The sequence below is a fragment of the Gavia stellata genome, unplaced genomic scaffold (genome assembly GCF_030936135.1).
Source record: "Gavia stellata isolate bGavSte3 unplaced genomic scaffold, bGavSte3.hap2 HAP2_SCAFFOLD_113, whole genome shotgun sequence".
In the NCBI taxonomy this organism is placed as follows: Eukaryota; Metazoa; Chordata; class Aves; order Gaviiformes; family Gaviidae; genus Gavia; species Gavia stellata.
Window position 1 is genome coordinate 1,812 of NW_026776644.1, and position 23,209 is coordinate 25,020.

General features: G+C 37.0%; 1 pseudogene; it reads left to right on the forward strand.

The window, feature by feature from the left end:
• The first annotated feature begins 1,049 nt into the window (after window positions 1–1,049).
• Window positions 1,050–23,209, forward strand: part of LOC132321193 (brefeldin A-inhibited guanine nucleotide-exchange protein 2-like) — a 29,214-nt pseudogene continuing 7,054 nt past the window's right edge.

Here is a 23,209-nt window from a genome sequence, read left to right on the forward strand (position 1 = left end):
AGGATTGTGCAAAAAACTGTAATATGTGTTTGTTGCAGTCCTTGTTCATTGGTATGTTTTGTGTATTGATGCTTCTGAGAGAGAAGAAATTATGGAGGTTCACAGACAGGGCTGAAATCATCTGAGCTCTGAACATCTAATACCAAACAATGATGCCCCTCCAGAGTTGTGGAGAACAAGTACTGAGTGAAGGATCTGTTTCTGGTAGCTTTGCAATTGAAACAAGTTTTGTGGGCATGATAATTTGCAGGCATGTGAGATGGGGTGGCATGGACAGGATTCCACATGGTTGTAGCTGTGCAGCCTTACTATGTGTGCTATTTTTGATATTTTTTGTCAGTGTTCAAAGTATGTGCTTCTGCGGTGTCTGGTGTAGTGCAGTTCTGGTCTGTGTTGTGCATCATGGTGATATGTTAGAAATCCTCAAAAAGCCATACTAGGATCTTTCGGATTTGCTCCTGTATACAATAGAAATGAAAGAAATACTTTTTTCCCTGTATTTGATTTTTATGAAAAGCTCCCTAAAAATTGTAATTAAAAAAAAAAGCTCTGCTGGCAAAATGACAGCATGCATTTAAGATTCCTTCTCTCTCGGAGAGTTTGTTTGTTCAGCTGATGTCATATTGTGACATTTAACAAAAGCGGCTAACTATCATTGTAGTTAACAGGAAGGTCTAATGCATTGAGCTTACGGCTTATGCAGTGGCTTAAAGACTTCTGCAGACCTGAGCTCTCTATGATGTAGACCTACTCTTGAAAAAAAATTGCATACTATACCTGTGTTTTCTAAAGACATCTTTTGTTAAAAATATTTGGAAAAATTAGCTTTTTCATGTAGAAGTTGAGAGATATGCCTTCCAATAAATGGTGTAACTGTCTACAATTTCTGAAGCTGAAGATGTTAGAGGAAAGGAATAACAAATACTGAAGTGTAAGACTTCTGGTTTGAAACAGTTTTGCTTTGTTACATTTTCCTTATTTGTGTTAATGATAGTTTATGTTGGGTGTTAAATGCTTTGATTTTTTTTTTTTTCTTTCTTCCAGATGAAATAAAAACTGAGCTGGAAAAGCAAAGGTAAATTATTAACTGTTGTAAACTATGCCAGAAAACAGCAAGTGGAATAATTTAATAGTGGAAATGTAAGAATGTATATACATCATGGCAATGAGTTTGTGAATACCCAGTTACACACCTTTCTGCCAAAAACAAGATATGGCCCATGTGTTCCAATTACACGATGTTTGTGGCTATGGGTACTCAAGCCATAACTGCCTCCGAATTTCACTATGAAAAAATTGCAGAACTTCTAAAAGGTGCTAGTTTTTCAGATCCTTTTACTGGGTTTAATATAGCCTGATAGGAAATCATAAAGAGCAGTAGGTATCCTCTATTTGATAGTATATGCTCTTAACTACCTAGATCAAGAATATCAATTGAAATATTACTTAAATCCAAATTTTAAAACAATTTTCCAGCACTGTGCTATGATTTAAAATGAGAACCCAAATGTGTTTCTCTTTGCTTAGTATTCCTCATATGGGCCCTGTTTAATTCAGAATAACTTCGATCGCTCTATCATTAAGTTGTGTAGGAGTTTCCCAGTGTTTCAGGTAGTGGGACAGCGTTAGAGTGTAGTGAGGGAAGAGTTAAGTTGAAGAATATATGAAAAAGATCAGATGCAATATAAATAAATGTAAAGTGTTTTTTGCGTGATTTTTAAAGAAAATGGAACTTTAAGAAAGTATGTGTGCGAGAAACTTGCGTTACATTTGTATGCTGCTATGTACTGTTCAGCTTTAAATTTAGAAAAGGAGGAAGTGTAGTTTGCTGTGATATACATGTTTAGAAAAAATAATAACTCTTCTTATCTGACCTAGAGAAGGCACTGCTGCTCCACCAAAAGCAAACTTCATTGAAGCAGGTAAGTATTTCCTTCCATTTGAACTGGCCTGCCAGTCAAAGTCTCCACGCATTGTCAGTACTTCCCTGGATTGTTTGCAGGTAAGTGTTCTGTTTAAACTTGGACAGAGTGAAGTGGACAAACATGCAGTTGCAAAAATCTTGTGTGCTGTTGGCATTCTTAGAGTGAAGAAGTAATACTGTCCTGAGTACATACAGCTGGGCAGATACCCACTATGCCTACTTAGATGCATAAACCATGCAAAATGGGTTATTATCAGGCTTGGCTGAAAGTGCATCTTGTCAAAGTCAGAAGTGTGTCTCTGTTGTTCTGTAGTGAAGCAAGCCTTTATTGAAGGTCATGAATGCTTCCATTATTCAGTAAACATGTTTCACCTGTGGTGCTCCAAAAGGAATATTTACCATGCTGTTTCTTGTAGTGCTGATGTGATGGGAGGTCAGACTCTGGAATCTGTCTACCTTCTTCCTCCTTAGATTCTTACAGAAAAAACAAATGCATCTTAAGAACAGAACCTTTCTGTTGTGAATAGGTACAAAGATTGATGTTAAAAAACTTCGTCTGCTTACCATAGGAAGAAGTGGTCTGGGTGGAAAAAGCTTGTATTATCACTTACTGAATCTGTTTTGTCCTGATGTGTGAACAGTCCAAGTATTTGGTAGGCAGACTACTGATGGTGTTAAATTTTTGTGTTATAACTGGTTAAGTGAGGTATGCTGACTAAAACCCCCTTTTTATGCTGTACTTAACTGTCTTTTACTTAATAGCATATAATTGTCTAACCTGCATTCTTTCTACCTAGAAACTCATTGCATATGGACATATCACTGGCAATGCTCCAGACAGTGGAGCTCCTGGAAAACGACTGATTGACCGAATAGTTGAAACCATTTGCAATTGCTTTCAGGGTCCTCAAACAGATGAAGGAGTACAGCTGCAGATAATTAAGGTATTTTATTTGGTTCATTCTGGTGCAATGTTAATTTGCTTTCTCTGTCTTTGATTTTGTAACTGAAAAAGATTTTATGCAAAGCACTACTTAGGGCCCAGTTTCTTCATTTCTCACGCTGTTAGATGTGTCATTGAATTCAGGGAGGCTGTCACCACGTCGGAATTGGTGTGTGAAATGTATTTCTTCTTGGCGAAGCAGAACATAAGGGACTACTTTATAAATGTTTGTCCTTCTTTCTGGGATGAGCCATGGCCTGGATACTTTATCTTGCAGACAGCTCGATGTTCATCTTCTAGGCTAGTAATGCCCATATTCATTAGGCCAATGAATTGCTATCAGCCTTCAACTGAAGGCATTGTAACTGTGATGCAGTATCATGGCCTGCTGCTCTAGTCTGTCTGCTCTTATGTCCGTTTTTCCAGAGAGATCTGGAGCGTATCTTCTCAACAAGGCATAATAGTCCCAGTGGGCTAACATAGCTGATGTTAGAAGTTGGTGAACCTTCTAGTAATCTAATCTGATGGTGGTATAGACCAATTGGCCCTTTCACAGAAATGAAGCTGTAGAATATCATGATAACTGTTTTGTTTGGAGGTGGAATATCTCCTTTAGTGGAAAACTAGTTGTGATAAAACACTTTAACAGCTCAGGAGAGAACAGAAATGGAAGTTCTGTTAAACTTTCTTTGATTTGAAATGTCAAAGAAATGATAAGAACTAGAAGTTCCTTATGATGTCTTATAATCAGCTAATGTGTTTCATAACAAACCCACTGATTATTATGGAAGATCTGCATGAAGTTTATTGCTGCCTACTTACTCAGATTTCATTTTTACTGTGTTATGGACTTTTTCAGGCTCTCCTCACTGCAGTAACATGTCCGTATATAGAAATTCATGAAGGAACAATTCTTCAGACTGTTAGAACCTGTTACAACATCCATCTGGCCAGTAAAAATCTTATTAATCAGACAACTGCCAAAGCTACCCTCACGCAGATGTTAAATGTCATTTTTACACGGATGGAAAATCGAGCTGTATGTAACTATTACTTTTGCTCATCTCAAATGTTTAGGCTTGACAAATGAACAGAAAACTTTATTATTTTTATGGGCCTGTCATTGTAGTTGGATATCGATTTGTAATTTTTAAAAAAACTGTCAAATCCTGCAGTGTAGCATACTGACTGATTAAAAATAAAATATGAAGCTTATTGCTCATAACAAGGTTTCACATTGTAGTTTCTGCCAAATGGCTTTGTATAAACAAATGATGGGATGCTTTTAAAATAAGCTCGAAGCGCATCTTTTTAATTTGACTGGCCAAGTGATTATATTTTCACTGTTTCTTTCTTGTTAACATGTGAATTCACAAAGGAACATCAGTCATCATAGAAATCTGTTTTCGCTTATCATGTTTTGTGCCTTAGATTAACTTTTTCATATTGGTTTTTTAAGATACAAGAATCCAGAGAAGTAGAAAAACCAAATCAGTAAAAATCCCAATCTCCTGCAATTCAAGTGGTGACCAGGTCTCCAAAAATGGGTCAGCTGAAGCACAGCTATCAGGAAGGCAAAGCCAGTGCTCCTGTAAGTGTGGAGTTAACGAACGGTGAGCCTGAGAGGGCAGAAAATGGACACGTGAAGTTGGAGCAGGATCTGACTCTTTCAGCATCAGGTGAACAAGAATAGGTTGTGTCTATTGCTTTCAGTTACAAAGTTTCTGTTGGAAAATTCTCTTTTAGGCTGTTTTGGGGAGAAGTGACTGGGGTTATTGGCTCAAATCACGCTTGCATTTTCTCAGTAGTTATTCAGAGTATACAGGCCATCCTTGGCTTCTGTCTGCACCGTTATAACCGTTGAAGAAAGGCTCATGTTTTCCCTAGAATTCTAGTAAAACTATATATAAAGTTTATGTATATAGAATTATAATGGAATTTGACTTGATTAGGTTGGTAAAGGGGAAGAAAAGGAAGAGAATAATCATGGTACGTGGGGAGTGACAGAATCACTTTGAGGTAATTGAATTCCTGTGGTAAAAATAATGTGTATTATGAAGACCTTATCATAAGCATATACTGTATCTAAATTAGGAACGTAGGAGATTCCAAAACTAAAAGTTTTTAACAGTTGATAAGTACAAATGACAAAATCACTGCATTAAAAATACCAATGCTTTGATTTAAACAATGGAAATAACATCAGTGAGTATTTTTGCATGACTTCTTGGAAATGGCTTTAGAGGAGACCTACTGAAGAAAATCTGTCATTTTTAACCCTTCTGCCTCGGTCATGTTTCTCCTTTTAATCATCTTCCTAAACAAAAGTACTAAAATCAAAATTATCTCTTTGTGTGTTTCATTAGAGGAAACAACTGATGGAGGAAAGGAAATGGTTAAAGGCATCTTGGAAGATGTGGTCAAGTCAGCTGTGAAAGGTAGCAGAATCTTCTAAAGTAAAACAGATGCATGTGTATTGCCAAACTTTTCCATGCTTTTATAATCACAGGAGTGAGTTATTTTTAGTTACTAAGTATCTGTCCAGAACACCTACTAAGGCAGTAAGAACAGGTTTTTATTGTCTCACAATATTATTCTTTTGCTGGTAGCTGAGAAACTTTCTAGTTTACCAGTGCTGCTTCTGTCCCACTTGACTGTAGAGCTTCACAAAGTCATGGGATAAAAAAGCTCAATGGGTGACTTTAATCGGTTTTCCTTTTTCCCCTTTAGTGGCTGAAGAAAAGCAGATAACAGAAACAGTTAAGGCTCTACCTGCATTAGAGACTGCAGATATTGCTCTTTCTGGCTCTAGTAACGAAAATGTACAAACAAATGGGATACCAGACGATGGGCAATCTGTTTCCTCCACTGATAATCTGGTGAATAACTTCACTGGATGCTAATGTATATTTAGGAAAGGAGAAATGTTTTTACTGTGCCAACTAATACAGTGGGATTTTGGGGAAGGAAGGGACAGAAGCTTTAATGTATGTGTCCTGCTCAGGTTTGAAAACAAAGCAGCAACTGCAATTTAAGTAGATATTGAAAACAACTGTTCTAAAATTTATTATGATAGTTGTATTTTAATACAGGGTAGGGGAGGAAGGGAGGAGTCAGTCAACATGTGTGAAAAGATCCAGATCACTTGTAGTCCTGTTCAGGTTTAGTTTGAACTTTGCCAAATGTACTGTTCTTTTAATCTGTAGCTAATTCTCAGAGGAGCTGTGGAATCTTCCTAATTACTCTGTTCCTTTGTCTCACTAAGGATCTAATGTTGCCTTTCTTGCTCTCAAGGAAACAGATGTATCTGGACATCAAGCTGCTGCCAAATTTTCCCATGTTCTACAAAAGGGTGCTTTCCTTGTGTTCAGGTCATTGTGCAAGCTGTCCATGAAACCACTTGGTGATGGACCACCAGATCCCAAGTAATGAGATTGTATTTATTACACTGTCTTCTTCAGGTAGCTTTTGGAGACAGTTAAGTAGCTGCTGTAGAGTAAAGCAGGTATTCAAAATTCACCTGTCAGGCCCTTGTTTCATTAGCTTGATGAATCTAGGGTTAAAACTTACTTCAAATTATCAAAAATGTAATACTTGAGGGGTTTGGGGTTTTTTTTCTGTAATGGGCTTATTAATCTTATTGGTTGAAGTGGCCTTGACTATAGTATTTGTGAAGCTTTAGATGGGGGAGTGGCAAAACGCTTCTTAGTAGCACCGAGTTGCATTTAATATCCTAATCGAAGATGTTAATACTCCTGGAAAATATCCAAGTTAAGATGGTAGATGTTGTCCAAAATCACTTCCAGGCTGATTTCTACCCCTTCTGCTCCCCGTGTCGAAATGAATTGGAATAGCAGTCATTTCTTCCTGACATGGAAAAAATGCTATAGTGCTCATGTTGAATAGAAGTATGTATTCAGAAATACAATAAAAATATAAATAATGTTGAATTTTTTTCTAGATCCCATGAATTGCGTTCTAAGATAGTGTCTCTCCAGCTTCTTCTCTCAGTACTGCAGAATGCTGGGCCAGTTTTCAGGACACATGAAATGTTCATCAACGCAATCAAGCAATATCTTTGTGTAGCATTATCTAAAAATGGAGTATCTTCTGTTCCTGATGTATTTGAGCTCTCGCTTGCCATCTTTCTCACTCTGCTTTCGAATTTTAAGACCCATTTAAAGATGCAGATTGAGGTGAGAGACTTTTTATCTATCATTTGGATGATGCTGTACTTATCAAATAAAAATACTGCAATGATAAAAAGACAGCTGGAACTTAATGTCTTAGTTTTGTTTGCTTACTAAACTAGTATATTTCTACTGTGTTCAAATGCTAATATGCATGAGATTATATTCTTCAAGAGAAATTATTGAATAGAAATTAATTTGTACGTTTGATATGGTTCTAGTAAGTTTCAGATCATCAGGTCCTTTACCTCATTTATTTTACAGGTGTTCTTCAAAGAGATCTTCCTGAATATTCTAGAGACTTCTTCAAGCTCCTTTGAACACAAATGGATGGTGATTCAGACTTTAACAAGAATTTGTGCAGGTATTTCCATTATTGTGAAAAGCAGTCACTTCCTCTGGCAGCAGATGAAAATGATTCTGAAGACAAATGCCACGTACAATGTTTAAGTGTGAAAAATTGAATTTGATCCCATAGTGCTTAGGTTAAATGTCTGGACTCATCCCCATTGCCTCCTTCAACTGGCTGATTCTTTTTAAAAATGCTGTTGCACTGAATCCTAATACTTGCACTTTCTTTTATTTTCAAGATGCCCAGTGTGTAGTGGATATTTATGTTAACTATGACTGTGATTTAAACGCTGCTAATATATTTGAACGCCTTGTAAATGATTTGTCCAAAATCGCACAGGGAGGAAGTGGGCATGAGTTGGGAATGACGCCTTTACAGGTAAGAAAAACAGCCTTGAAGATAAGGTACTATTTTTTCATAAATGGTGCTGTCTCTGCATAGTTATTGATAATTCATATTGTTTGTAACCTACTGATGTTACTTACTTTTTATTAGTTAGCTCATTTGCAGTTGGATGCTGAAGCAGTACGATTAATTTACTTTGTGATTTTGCCGCATTTTTGCGTTGTGACACGAGGCTTGCTCTGGGCTCTTCTGTTGGGCTGCCATGGAAGAGAGAATCAAATGAGCTTTCCTCTGCCTTACTCAAGTGGCTTTCCTTCTGGGACTTATGAACCAGCAGTACCTTTGTCTTGTGTTTGCTTTGCAAATTTTTTATGCCCTATCTCCACCACAAGTATTTTATTTTTAAAATTGTACTTTCCCAGTCCTTAGAGGGAGAGTAAAGTATAGACTGCTTTCAGTAAGAGCATGTATTTCTGACATTTGGCCTTGCCTATAGCACTGTTTTTCTAGCCCAGCCTAATGGCTTTCAGGGCTGAAGTGAACTTGGTGCCAGTGTTGGTGTCAGAGCTGAGTGCACCTCACACCTTCGATTAGAATTGTATCAATGCTTGCTTGATTGTTGGTTTTTTGTTTTCTTTTTTTCCCCTGTGGTCCTTTGACCAGAAAATGGAAGTGAAAACCAGGAGACCTTTGTTTCAGACTTTGAATAGAACTGTTTACTGTACACCTGAGGTAGCGAGACACTTGTCTTGCTTGTGGAGAGATCTGACACTGTAGAGGCTTACTGGATGGTCATAATCATTCATACAACAAAGCTGCATTTAGGATTTGGTGTATATTGCCCCTTGGTTGTACTCATCAGTTGTCAATAGACAATCTGCTTAAAGCAGCTGGAATGTCTTCTGTTGTCTGTCTGGTTATGGTTGCCCTTGGCCTGGATGTATCCAACCTAAGTAGTCAAGGGGCAGAAACTTTGTATAACCAATAGACTTCCCCAAACTGACGAACTTTAAGATTTGAATGGTGTGATGTAATGCCTTCCTTCTAAAAACTTGTAGATATACATATATTGGTTTGTGGTTTTGGTGTTTGTTTCTGGTTGGTTTTGTGTTTGGTGTTTTTTTTTTTTTTAGGAACTAAGCCTGAGGAAAAAAGGACTTGAATGTTTGGTTTCTATTTTAAAATGTATGGTAGAATGGAGCAAAGACCTTTTTGTGAACCCCAATCATCAGGCTAGCTTGGGTAAGGTTGTTTCCTTATGGAGAGACTAATTCGTTTAATAAGTTTGTCCTTGTATTTATTCAGTGTTTAGAAGCTATTTGGAAGTGTTGATGCTAGGTTTTTACATAACAATTTTTTTAATACAAATGACGTATTTACAAACAATTGTTAATGTTGTTGCAGGAACCTACTCTCCAGGTGTCTGGTTCAAATAACCAGGTTCTCTTTTAAGAGCTTTAGCCGGGACATTGTCTACAGTATAAAAGCTGGCTTGTATAGAACAAGACGTGGCAAATCTTGCAGTTACTAAGTTGAAGTGCAATAATTTCTCCATAGCTTCTGCTGCTCTTCTGTCTTTTGAATGATTATTTTAGAATTGCATCGATACAGCATCTTCATGTAGTGTAGACTGTCAAAAAGTATACATGGTAAAACATGAATATTGACTCATAAATTTCTACTAAAATTTTACAACTAAAAGCTTTTGACTGAACAGGATAACTTTAAGTCCTGCCTTCTTTATAAATAGGTTCATATAAACCATCTGAACAGGAAATGGCTGAAGGTAAATGCCTTGAGAGTGGAGGGAGACGGAGTAGTGTCAGTTCCTTGGACTCCACTGTGTCATCAGGAGTTGGAAGTGTTGGTACCCAGACTGCTGTCCCAGATGATCCTGAGCAATTTGAAGTCATGAAGCAACAAAAGGAAATGATTGAACATGGGATAGAACTGTAAGTCCAGTATGACAGGAAAATTTCACTAGTAAAAAAAACTATGAGTACAACCATATTGTTAGTTATGGTCTTACACAGTCAAACCTGCAGGGACACTTACAAATTGATCTTAATGCTGAAGACTCTTGCCTGCTGTTCTCAAGAGCTAATGCTGGAGGCTGTAGTAGTTAAAAGGAATTCAGTAAAATCTTGGATGGAGAGGAGGGTGGTTTCACAGCTTTCCTTTGTGTTGGTTCAACTGCACAAGAGAGGAAAGTGTGTGTACACCTAGAGAGAAATTGATTTGAGCAGGCAGGCTTAGTGTTGTCTTACAGCTCTTAAACCATTTGTTGTCTTTTGTTGAAATAGAGTTTTTGGAGAATTAAATCATTGTCCATTTACTACTTTTTCATTAATTTGAAGATCGTTATGTCTGTAAATGCTATAAAAAGGTCTTTAACAGCAAAATTTTTAACGTTTCATGGAAACTCTCTAATTTTTAATATTTCAAAAGGGTCAGTTTTTAAGTGAGTTTTTCCAGCAATAACTTTTAAGCTTATCAGCAACTGAATGTACCTTTTGAGATGTAGCCTATGGTGTGATATAGTTAAAACATTTTTTGCATGTTCTTTGACTCTACTCTTTTCTAGTTGGAAAAAAGACATAGAGCTACAGCACAGAATCTTTGGTTTAGAAGGGCTCTGTAAAACTGAAATTCTATAGGCTATGATATTTTCCAATTGTATGTCTCAGTTTCCCCATGTTTTTGTCTGAGTAGGTTTAATAAAAAACCAAAGAGAGGAATACAGTATCTACAGGAGCAGGGAATGCTTGGCACTACAGCAGAGGACATTGCACAATTTTTGCACCAAGAAGAGCGCCTCTGTTCTGTAAGACTACATGTATTATAAGATAATTAATACTCTTGCCTCTATCATCTTCTCCCCTGTCTTCTGATGTCTGTGTGCACGCTCTCTTTAATTCATATTTCATTAATAGATAACTGAAAGTGCAAGGGTTCTAATGAAGGTACTTAATACCAATGCTACTTTTCATTTACTTGCTGTCCCAGGCTTTTTAGTAAAGTAGCTGTGTTTACAATAAAGTGCTGAAGGGATTTTCCCGTAAGTGGGAACATGCGTTTTATTTGCATTAACAGTATCTTGCCAGCAAAGGAATATCATGTTACTGCAGTGGCAAAGCATTCTCCACTACATGTGAAATTGGGCACAATTCAGCTTTCTTTGGCTCTACAGTAATGCAGATCTCGCTTTGGGGAGTGAGGGAAGCAAGAATATGCAGACTAAAGGCATTTTCTAATGAGACTGGTTTCTTATCCTTCTAATGGTTGCTCTGCCTGCTCAGTGAAGTATATCAGTCTTACAAAAGTGACAGCTGTGCAATTCTTGTACTATAAACTGTCTTGCAAATCTGGCAGTTGGATTACACAGTAATAACTGTCTCTTGTGTTTTTAGACTCAAGTAGGGGAATTTCTTGGGGAAAGCAACAAGTTTAACAAGGAAGTGATGTATGCCTATGTAGACCAGCTTGATTTCTGTGGAAAAGACTTTGTCTCTGCTCTACGTATATTCCTGGAAGGTTTTCGTCTGCCAGGTGAAGCCCAGAAGATTGATAGATTAATGGAGAAGTTTGCTGCTAGATATATTGAATGCAACCAACGGTAATTCAAAACCTTGTATTGGATAAGTGCTTGAAGAATGGCAGTGTAGTTTGTGGCCCTTAGGGACAAGGTGCAACTCACACTCATATCAGGTCAGGAACTTCTACAGGCTTGTGTGAGAAGCAGATCTCGTTGCTAATATTGGTGCTGAACCTCTTCAGCAGCTAGGCAAAATGGAAACTTTGGATGAAAAGTATACTGATGCTGACATTTCATTAAATCCCAAATACTTGCTAGAAGGAATTATTGGAAGAGGGAAGCCCCTAATGTATGTTAAATTGTCTCTGTATTAGCTGTTCTGTTTTTAAACAAATGTAGATCAGTCAAGTGTAAACAACAGTAATAAGCAGTAGCAATTGCTAAAATTAAACATACATGGCATAAATAGCTAATAAGATGTTACATGTGTTTTTGCTTGCCCATTAGATGTTGAACAAAACATGTATATGTTAGTTGACATCAAGCAGGCAGTGTTGCTATTGTTTCTAATGCAATTAACTAGCAGTGAAGTTTAGCTAGGTGTTAAGGCTTAATTCATTCCCATTCCTTAGTCCTGTTGGTGCATCACTGGGTTGGTTTTGTATAATTCTTCATGAAACCCTGGGAGTAAAAAATAAGGTGTTCTTTAGCTTTTGTAGGATTACCCAAAGAAGGATAACGTATAATTTTTTGGGAATGTACTTGAAAGTTCCGGTCATTGCTAGTTTTCAACATTGAGAAGAAGATGCTTTTATACTCTTTCCCTTTTTCTTTGCATTTTAAAACACTTGGGGCTTCATGCGCTTCTAAATAATTTCAGGCTCTGTTAGCTCTTTAGTTGAATGCATAGCCCTTCTGGGTATTTTTCTTGCATGTAGAAATAGAGCTAACGGATTGAGGAATTAGGGCTCTAAAAGCCTGTTTTGTTTTTTTTTCCTCCCTTAGGCAAACACTATTTGCTAGTGCTGACACCGCCTATGTTTTGGCGTACTCTTATTATAATGCTGACTACAGACTTGCACAGTCCACAGGTATAAATTAAAAACCCAAACTTGTAGAAGTTCAAAGTTCCCTGGAACTTGCATTCAAAATCTGATACCCAACTTCCATTCTTTTTTACAGGTAAAGAATAAAATGACAAAGGAGCAATACATTAAAATGAATCGAGGAATCAATGACAGTAAAGACCTGCCAGTAGAGTATTTATCCACAATCTATGAAGAAATAGAAGGAAAGAAAATGGCAATGAAGGAGACAAAAGAATATGCAATTGCAACCAAGTGTAGTAAACCAAGTAAGAAGGAACTAGAAACTGGAAAGACCACAGTGCTCTTGAACTATTGCAGTAACTTTCAGGATGGAATAGTGGAGTTCAGATCCCTTTTTGAAAACATCTTTGTGCAATTCATGAATTACATTTAGAATCGCTAATATAGATATTTGGAATGAAACTGGCTCAGTTATTACTTAATACTGATACTTCTGTGATGGAAACATAGCTGTGTAAGTGCATCTGGCACCATTGCAGAGCAGCACTGGAAACTAGATTTTGGATTTTTTGAAACAGAAGTGTGGGGGGAAAATAGTAGAATAACTGAAGGTGGCACTTACTTTTCAAGTTAAATTCTTGGGTTTATGTGCTAAACAACAGGTGGGTTTTTGTTTTGGGTTGGTTTATGTTTTGTCACCCTATCAAGTAGCATGCCATAGTTCAGAGGCTGGTAAATGCCACAGTCCTTGTGATAATGTTTGAAAAAGAGAGAGATCAGAGAGTTTGTCATGATCTATAGTCACCTATCCTCATTTAGACCAAATGAGGACTTCTGTGTGTAGTGCACACTAGAAACCAGTATCCCCAGCTGTACTCTGCTTTTACTCAGAATAGCTGGTATTAATTTGAATTAAATTAGTGAATTCTCAATCTTCAGCACAGTGGGGGTGTTTTCAGCGTTTTCCGTGCTATTTGCAAGTTTCCTAGATCAAAATAGGAACAAAATTGATTTGCCTGAAAATTGAAGTTGCAACCTTTAGTATAAGGATAAAGAAACAGTAAGTTATTAATTTATCAAGTTGGTGAGGGCTAGTTTTGTTTTGAGGATGTCAGCCTGAGAACATGAAGGATTTTCCATCCATTTTTACAGGCAAAGTGACTTAATAGAGTATGCTGCTTTGACTTCCAGTGAATAGGTCATAACATGTGGCATAAGTAAAGGGCTAAATTAGTTATTTTGTATAGAATAAAGTCTTAAGTTGGGGTGTGGGTCTTAGTGCTGGAGTTCCTTGCTTGCAACCTATGATAGCCTCCTGAATTCTAATGTTCTGGAAGATTTTTATCTTTAGATTTCATTTGCAGTACCTTTATTTAATATTTTGTGATGCTCAACGCGAAGATGTGGAATATGTTCCTATAAAAAAGAAAACAATGCAACTGTGTGGTGTTCCCCTTAGGTGTAGCTAATGAGAAGCAGCGGAGGTTGTTGTACAACTTGGAGATGGAACAAATGGCTAAAACAGCTAAAGCCCTCATGGAGGCCGTAAGCCACGCAAAGGCTCCTTTTACTAGTGCCACTCACCTGGATCATGTCAGACCCATGTTCAAAGTAAGTGTGAAGTTCTCTTTGTCTCCTCATTGTTAAAAGTTTTAAGCATGGAAAAAGGGAAAATTACTCTGAAGAGTTAGGTAATGCAACAGGTGGACTCTTTGGATATATTTGGTTTCAGTTACCTAGTGTTTTGGGCTAAAATCGTAACAGACTTCTGAACTTAGTTTCTTCCTTTCTTTAGCTTGTATGGACTCCATTGCTGGCAGCTTACAGTGTTGGCTTGCAGAACGGTGATGACACAGAAGTTGCATCCCTTTGTTTGGAAGGAATACGATGTGCAATTAGAATAGCCTGTATCTTTGGAATGCAGGTTTGTATAAGACGTAGCATGGGGCTTGCTAAGGGCAGTGTAGGCTCTGGGAGGGAGGTGAAGAATTACAGACTACTTAGAAAATGAAGCATCTCATCTACTTTCTTGAAATGGTAAAATAAAATATTGCCATCTTGTCTTTAGTTCAGTTTAACATCTTGATATTGTCAAGCTTTTCTTCAATTCTGGTTTCCTTTTATTGCTGAGTCTTCTAATAAGAGTGTTTCCTAACATGCCTCCTACTCTCCTTCAGCTGGAAAGTGCTCTAATAGTGCCAACTATACATGGAAGGAAAATAGTGTAGGCATGCTGGGCAAGTAGCTTTCTCTAGCTCTTCAGGGACTTCATTACGATGCTTGTTTCTCTGTCTTGTAGCTTGAACGAGATGCTTATGTACAGGCCCTTGCTCGTTTTTCCTTGTTGACTGCCAGTTCCAGTATTACAGAAATGAAACAGAAGAACATAGATACCATTAAGACACTTATTACAGTTGCTCACACAGATGGCAACTATCTTGGGAACTCTTGGCATGAGGTAAAAACTTGATTCGTTTAAATAGTGCAACTGCATTATCCTCTGAAAACTTGCAGGATTTTGTTCTTCTGCTACTTTCAGTCTTTAGTAACTGCATTTAGCTTCTAGCATGTGTCAGAACCCTGTTTAAAATGTGGATGCAAGTGGAGATTTTTATGTCTGTGTGTATGTATGTATGTATATATATAAAATAATGCACTGCATTTTTTGGCAGACCCTATAGACACTGTGTAACCAGTATTGTAATTTTTGTAGGTGCTTTTGATACGGAATTAAAAACATATTGAAATCTCATTTGACTTCAGAGAATTCTGCACAGAAACTGTTGCGTTCTTGTTCATGTAAACAAAAATATTCTAGCTCACAGGGCCAGACTTGTCTGTGCAGTGTTTGGCAACATTTATACCACGATCACATGAAAAATTAGGGCTAAAATAAGTTGGTGGGCGATAGTTAAGCGTAGGCTGTCAGGATCATGGGTATTTTCTGAAAGCATATTTTCCAGGAGTTCTTTAATCAGATCTAAATCTGTGGTGTTGCTAAAAGGGGCATTCCTGCTGCATTATGCTCTCTGGCAATAGTCTTTGGGTACATGATAATATGTGCCAAAAGGTACTCTAACTGACAAATTACTTGGACCTGGCTTACAGCATACCCTCACAAATGCTTGTGCCAGTCCAAGGGACGTTGCAGTGGGGGAGTAAGAAAGAAGAGATAGTCAATTTTGTGCTGATGGCAAGGCACAATTTTGGCATTTTCACTGTCTATGTTGGAACATTGTTACTCAAAGTGGTAGCTGCAATATTCCAGTCTTTTCATCTCTCTGGGACAATGAACTCTCTAAAAGATCTGCTCCAGTTGTTTGTAGTTTTGAAGGTTGATGCTGTGAGAAGTAATAAAAAGGTTCCCTCTAGTAGTTAGAGATCCAAGTTAGATTTTTGGGTACTGTTTATTTTTTCTCATGTTAGAATGATTCGTGGCAGCTGGTGATCTTGAATGAATCACTGAACTGTATTTCCAGTTGTATTAGTAATGTTTCAGCTACATCAAAACTGTTATTGTTGTCAAAGTTGTTTTAAAGGTTAGAGAACGTGGGAAGGTTATAAATATTAAATATATTTATATGTTAAGAATAAAAATGTAATGGTATCCAGTAACACAATGTTTAAACATCTTTTGGTTTTAGATCTTGAAATGTATTAGCCAGCTGGAACTAGCACAACTTATAGGAACTGGGGTGAAAACTCGGTATTTATCTGGCTCTGGGCGTGAAAGGGAAGGAAGCATTAAAGGCTATGCATCTGGAGGGGAGGAGTTTATGGGCCTGGGATTAGGTAAGATTAATAATCTTGGACTTCAGAGGTGCACATGTAAGTGAAGTATGATGGCTAAGAAAGCACAATGTTATAAATTATTAAAATATATTTACTTGATTCCAGGGGAAGCTGTATTGGATTAATGAAACTAAAAAAAATTGAATCGTATATTTCAAGATGTATTAGTAATTAACAAATATGTTCTAACTTACTAATTGGGTTAAGCTATTTAACAAAACTCCTCCAGATTTATTTGCTGGAACGTGTTGTTGTCAAAACTGTTTTACCGTACTTACTAAGTCATGGTTTTGTTACCAGTATTATTAGTTCTTTCTTTTTACACTTTGTTTTTAATAGTAAAAACATAAACATATATTAGTTCCTAAAGATAAATGGCTTCAATGATTGATAATTGGTTTTCCAATGGAATTTCTTATCTCTGCATGTTGGGCTTGCCGTTCCAGTTCCTATTGTTCCTGCATTATGTGCAAAAAAACCAAACCTTAGATTTTAAGCTGTAAATTAGAGGGACAAGACAAGTTGCCTTAATCTTTGGAAAACCATCAAGGAAACCTTCTAATTTGAACATGCTCTGGAGTTCATGCTATACATAATGATCATGTTGAATATAACTGAACTGTGCCCGGCATTAACTGTTTGTATCTGACTTAGAGTTAATATTTTAAAAAAATATTTTATCATTTCCAATTTTTATTAACAGCATTAAATCATCTTAACTTAATAAACATGATGGTCAAAACACAATGCCCTAAGGAAAAAAAAAAACATACTTGTTACTGGATGTTTAATTTTGTACCAGTCTGGCAAAGGCACCATCTGCTCCATGTAAATTACAAGCTAATTGGAAGCAGTAGTCACTTTTCTTTGCCTACTTGTATAAAGTTAAGGTTAATATAAAGCCACGATTTCATGATGCTAAATACTGGTTTTAAATGGCTTTTATTGCAGGTAACCTTGTTGGAAGCGGAGCTGATAAACGCCATATGGCAAGCATTCAAGAGTCTGTGGGAGAGACCAGTTCGCAGAGTGTAGTGGTAGCAGTAGACAGGTACTGAGAATATAATCTCTTTCTAGGGAAAATGTGACTTGAAGTTACTGACCATCCTCACTTTATTTGCAGACTCTGACAGGGACTTTTGTTCTTGAAGCCTATTTCTCTTGTGAGAAAGATGCTGATACTTAGATGCTTTCTCTGGACCCAATAAGTTTATCTCTTTAGGCATGTAATATTCACAAAAGAAAGACTGTCATTAAATAGCAGTATGACTAATGTAGTGTATTGTGAGAAGGGACACTGTGTGTATGCATGTGTTTTTCTGCCTTTTCTTTGGAGTAAGCCAGTGAAGACCAGAATTAGGTTGGTGTTACAGTATTTAGCTATTTTTGTTTTACAAATCTGTCTGATAATTGTCTTTTACTTATGTGTGTGTATTCCGTGTATTTGGGTCTCCTTTTTTTTCTCTTTTTTCTTTTGATTTAGCCTGAACAGGACAGGTATCCAAAATGAATAAATGCCCTTATTCTGTTAAATGATGCGATTTTCTTTTGGTCTTGTAAACTTCAGTATTTCAGCATTTCTTTAGTTGCTGTTCTTCAGCTCTTTATTCATTAGTCACTACATTCTTGTCCAAATCATTATCTTTCTCATCTGTCCTTCTAAAGTGTTGTCTAAAGAGATGCTTCTATCATAAACCATGTGTTGGAAGGGGAGTTCTTTATAATTATTGAAACTATTGGGCAAGTCTGTAGAATCATACATTCAGACTTGTATTTATTGTAACATAAATGTGTCTATTAACACGTCAAAGTCTAAAAGCTTTGGGAACATTCTCCACTTACCAGTGTTCTGTATGAACCACCATCTGGTGGTCTGAAGTCCTCTCAAAACTCTGAAAAACTGAAGGGGCAGAAGGGACAATGGTGCATCCATAGTCCTTCTGCTGTTTTGATGGCCACGACTTACAGTGTTCTTGAACTGTGTAAAGATCAAGCAGGTGGCTGGCATCCAGTAAAGTCCTGCAGCAAAGCTTTCTTAATGTCTCTTTATTCTCCCTGTGAAATTTAACACACTGTCACCCAAATGAGTGTTCCAGCACTACTTGCTCTGGATAACAACGTGAGCCTGTGCCTGTTTCCTGCAGTAGGGAAGGAGCATAGTAGACTGTGACTTGTAGCAGGGAAGAGAATGCTTAGACTGGGAGAAGCACATGAACTGCTGCCAAGGAGTAAGAATGAAACAGTTGCAGAGTTCATGGTGTGGGGACTGTAAAGTACCTCCAGGACATGTGTTGACATTTGCCTACAGCATGAAGATGTGATTGACTCTTGTGGATGCGCAGCTAAAACTGCAACTTACTTCTTTGTTCTGTAGGATATTTACAGGATCAACTAGGCTGGATGGAAATGCAATAGGTATGTACGCTGACCATTTGGTGGGTTACAGGAACTCTTGCAACGTAACATCCTGAACTTACAGTAGCGTGTTTTAATGTTCAGTTGACTTTGTCCGATGGCTGTGTGCTGTTTCCATGGATGAGCTGGCTTCCCCACACCATCCACGCATGTTCAGCCTGCAGAAGATAGTGGAGATATCGTATTACAACATGAATCGCATTAGGCTGCAGTGGTCAAGGATTTGGCACGTGATTGGAGATCACTTCAATAAGGTATTTTGTAAAATCAAGTTACAGAACATGCATGAATAGCAGGTGACTAAAGGAAAAACCTATTTAAAAATCTAAAGTATATAAATAGAAATGGAAATGTTTATGGGAATGATCTTTAATAACTTCATTATATAATTTTGTATTTGAAATTTTTCTTCATGCCATTGTCTTATCTTTCTGATCAAATGCTAAGTTAGTTTTCCTCTAAAATATATACAGATGGTCCTGGAACAACAAAGTTATTTTCCTTATGAGACTGGACCATGTTTGGGTGGGGGTCTTTTAACCTAAGATTTTTATTATTTTTTTTATAGTGTCTAGCTGGCTATTATAGTTCTGCACTTGTTGCATACAAAATCCATGGGTTTGTTTGGTTGGATCAAATGACTGAGAAAGCCCTCTCTGCAAGTAACCCCCTATCTTCTAAATACCTGAAAACTAGAACATGCTAGCGATTTTTAAGGGACTGACATGAAACTTGAACCATGAATTTGTTACCAGCTAACGTATTACTTATATGAGTAAGGGTTTGAAAATATGCTTTTCTTCTAGGTTGGATGTAACCCTAATGAAGATGTTGCCATCTTTGCAGTAGACTCATTAAGGCAGCTGTCAATGAAATTTCTTGAAAAGGGAGAGTTAGCCAACTTTCGTTTCCAGAAAGACTTCCTAAGGCCTTTTGAGCATATTATGAAGAAAAACAGGTGTGATGCACTGAAATTTCTGTTAGCTTGCTTTAGTCCTACTTAAAGATGTTACTTGGTGTGGGTTAGATTGTCATGTACATGGAAGTGGCACAGTTACTTTATGCCAGTGTAAAATTGTGCCACTGGTGATTTTTTTTTTTTTTTTTTAAGATCTCCAACTATTCGGGACATGGTAATACGCTGTATTGCTCAGATGGTGAACTCTCAGGCTGGTAATATTCGTTCAGGCTGGAAGAATATCTTTGCAGTCTTTCATCAAGCAGCGTCAGAGCATGATGGGAATATTGTGGAGCTGGCCTTTCAAACTACAGCACACATAGTTAGTAAGTAATGCTCAACAGATGTGAGTACCCAAATTATCTTAGCTGCTGTGATTGTCTTGAAAAGGCCCATCTGAATAAGACTTTTGTATTTCCAGGTAAATAAACACAAGATCTTGCAGCCAGACTGTTTAAACTCTGCAGCTAGGTCTTACCGTTAAGTCTCCTGATTGCTATGGACAGGAAAAACTAGATATAGATATCCTGCTGTAGAAATCCTCAAGTTTGGAATAGATTCAATAAGTTTGTACGTTGCTCCATCTGTCACAATAAGTTGTTTTGGATTAAGGAACACATTTTACAAACTTCCATGCTGATTCAGTATCGTATAGTGAGGATCATAAGGCTTGTGATACTGATATGTGACTGCTTGTAGAGTTTAGTTCATACAGCCTGCCTGCTCTAAAAGTATATTTGAACAACATACTGCTGGCACTTTCAAAGGAAGACAACCAACTCAAATAGTCTTGAAATGGACCTTCAATATTCTTAAATGTCCTGAAACTGCACTCTTTCCATTAAGTAGCATGGGGGAAGCAAAACTATGGACAGTTTTAACAAATGCAAATAGTAACAAAACTTTTTTTGCTAACTTGAATGGCATAGGTCTTGGGAGTTGTAGTTTGTTCAAAAGCTTGTACGTGTTGGATTTGTTTTGTATTTAGTCTGTCCCTTCAGTCTGAAATCTAACTGCTTTTTCCTCTCTTGCTACAGAATATGTATAATTACAGGCTTAAGATAATTTAGGTAAATTTAGGTAACTTCATATGCAGCAGGGAAGGTAACACTAAGCTCTACTTCTGTTATTTCTCAAAATATTTTAAGAGCTTTGGCTTGCATATGCTGTGGGAGAAAACGGAACCATATAAGAAGCCATGAAATAATCCTAGGTTATAAAATTGGTAATTATCCAACCTGAGAAAATGTGATGCTGACAAATTTGGGTGATGGGGTGGGATGGGGAAGAATGCAAGGGAAGATGGAGAACCAGAAGATCTGGTCCTTTCATGTTTTTCCATTTGGTAGTGGTATACCATGGCTGACATTGTAGATCAATGCTAGTTTATCTATGGATTTCAATATCAGTAAATTTTAAGAGGTGTATTTGTTTGCTCTTCACAGCAAATATTTTCCAGCAGCATTTTCCAGCAGCAATTGACTCATTTCAGGATGCAGTAAAATGTCTTTCTGAGTTTGCCTGTAATGTTGCATTTCCGGACACCAGCATGGAAGCTATTAGACTTATTCGGTATTGTGCAAAATATGTTTCAGAGAGACCACAGGTATTTTCTTTTAATTTTTACCCTTGTGTATTCTTCTACTATCTTCTACTGTTAAACTGAGACTAATCTTGTAACTAAGAAAGAGCTTTCAGACTCAAACTTCAGTCTCCCAGCAGCAAGTGTTTGTATGAAAAGCTTATTCAGAATTAGGAGTCCTTTTGGTATTATGTAAGCAGTAAACTAGGACTAATTAAAAAATTTTAAGTCTCATCAGTCCAAATTGGAAATAATGGCATGAAATAGCCCGTCTCTTTTTATAGTGTTAGGATGACCTGGAAAACAATACTTCTGTCACCCTAATTATATCTAGTTAAATTGGTTACAAACATGCGTATTTCTTTACATCAGTCTATTGTGTGAATACTTAATGTAATAATCACTTTGGTGAAAAGAGCCTGGAGTTAGATTGCAGCTGCATGTTACCACTGCAAGATGTGCACGCTGTATCCAGTACACTGGGAAAGTGTAGAACTGGTTTATACCCAACTTAGATTTCCTTATTACCTATATTTATATAATTGTTGCCTGTCACTGTTAAACTTGCTTCCTAAAGTCCAGACCTCTGCAACTTGTAAAGCTGTTAGCAGGACTTAAGTAAAACGGATTTAAGTATTTATTTTCCATATTTTTTTCCAGTCTTTTCACAAACAGATGTCTCAGGTTTATAATTATATTTTACAGGATTTGAGTGTTATGGTAGAAACTAAGCTAACTTTTCAAGTCTGCCTGTGCCACTAGTAGTATCTAAATCTGTCAGAATTAAAGATTTTTGAGATATTCTTTTTTTTTAATGTTTTTTCTTCCTGCCCATCTCCAAGGTATTAAGAGAATACACGAGTGATGACATGAATGTTGCTCCTGGGGACAGAGTATGGGTCAGAGGATGGTTTCCCATTTTATTTGAACTTTCTTGTATCATCAATCGTTGCAAATTAGATGTTCGAACGAGGTAACAAATCTTTTCTTTATTCAGTTAGTGAAGAGATCACAGATATGCATTTTAACATCTCTTCCTTTATTTGTTTGGGCTTGTTTATAGAGGCTTAACAGTGATGTTTGAAATAATGAAGAGTTACGGCCATACCTTTGAAAAGCACTGGTGGCAAGATCTGTTCAGAATTGTGTTTCGAATTTTTGATAATATGAAACTCCCTGAACAACAAACAGAGGTAAAAACAAAAATCAAGCAAACATTAGAGTTATTTTTTAAGAACTTAAACAATCAAGGCAGCAGTTTGTATTGTTTGTCTTGTCAGTGTATTTCCACCCCATACTGCCCCAAATATAAGGGTACGTTGTTGTATTCTGTGGTATGTATGAAATCTGTCATAGTATCCAGTGACCTATCTGTCTGTTCCGTCTGAATATTTTCAAGGAGAATATTCACACTTCATTGTGAAAATGTATAGTTTTCTGAACAGTATTCATGTGGCCAACTAAATGCTTCTGACATCTGCAGTAGTGAGGCTTTTTAGTTTTATCTAAATTCTATTCCTCTCAGAGGCCACGTCCTTTGTTGACTAGCCATGCATAAGCCAAATGCTATCATCATAGAACCCCCCACATAAAACCAAAGACTTTTCATTTTTTTCTCATAGAAATCCGAATGGATGACCACTACATGCAACCATGCACTTTATGCAATCTGTGATGTATTTACGCAATTTTATGAAGCTTTAAATGAGATCCTTCTTCCTGACATACTTGCACAGTTACACTGGTGTGTAAAACAAGGTAGCTTATTTACTTGTATCTTTTGATTAATGTATTTTTTAAATGCTCATTACTTAAGAAGGAAAGCTAACTGAGTTTTGGAAGAATAAAAAGTACCATTAGGACAGTATGTTATGTAATAGATGGATGCAGTATCTTAAATATTCGAGCATCATTCTATTTTATCAGTTAGGCAGCTCTTCTGTTAATGTGTTTATAATGTGTTTATTGTGCTATTGTGACAGAGCAAAAGCTTTTAAAGAGTTGTGTTAATCTTCTGCCAACAACCTTTCTCCATTTGGCTGCATGGATAAAATACCTCATTTATTTACACACAGACACAAATATAAAAAAAAAATCATATACACACACACACACACATATATA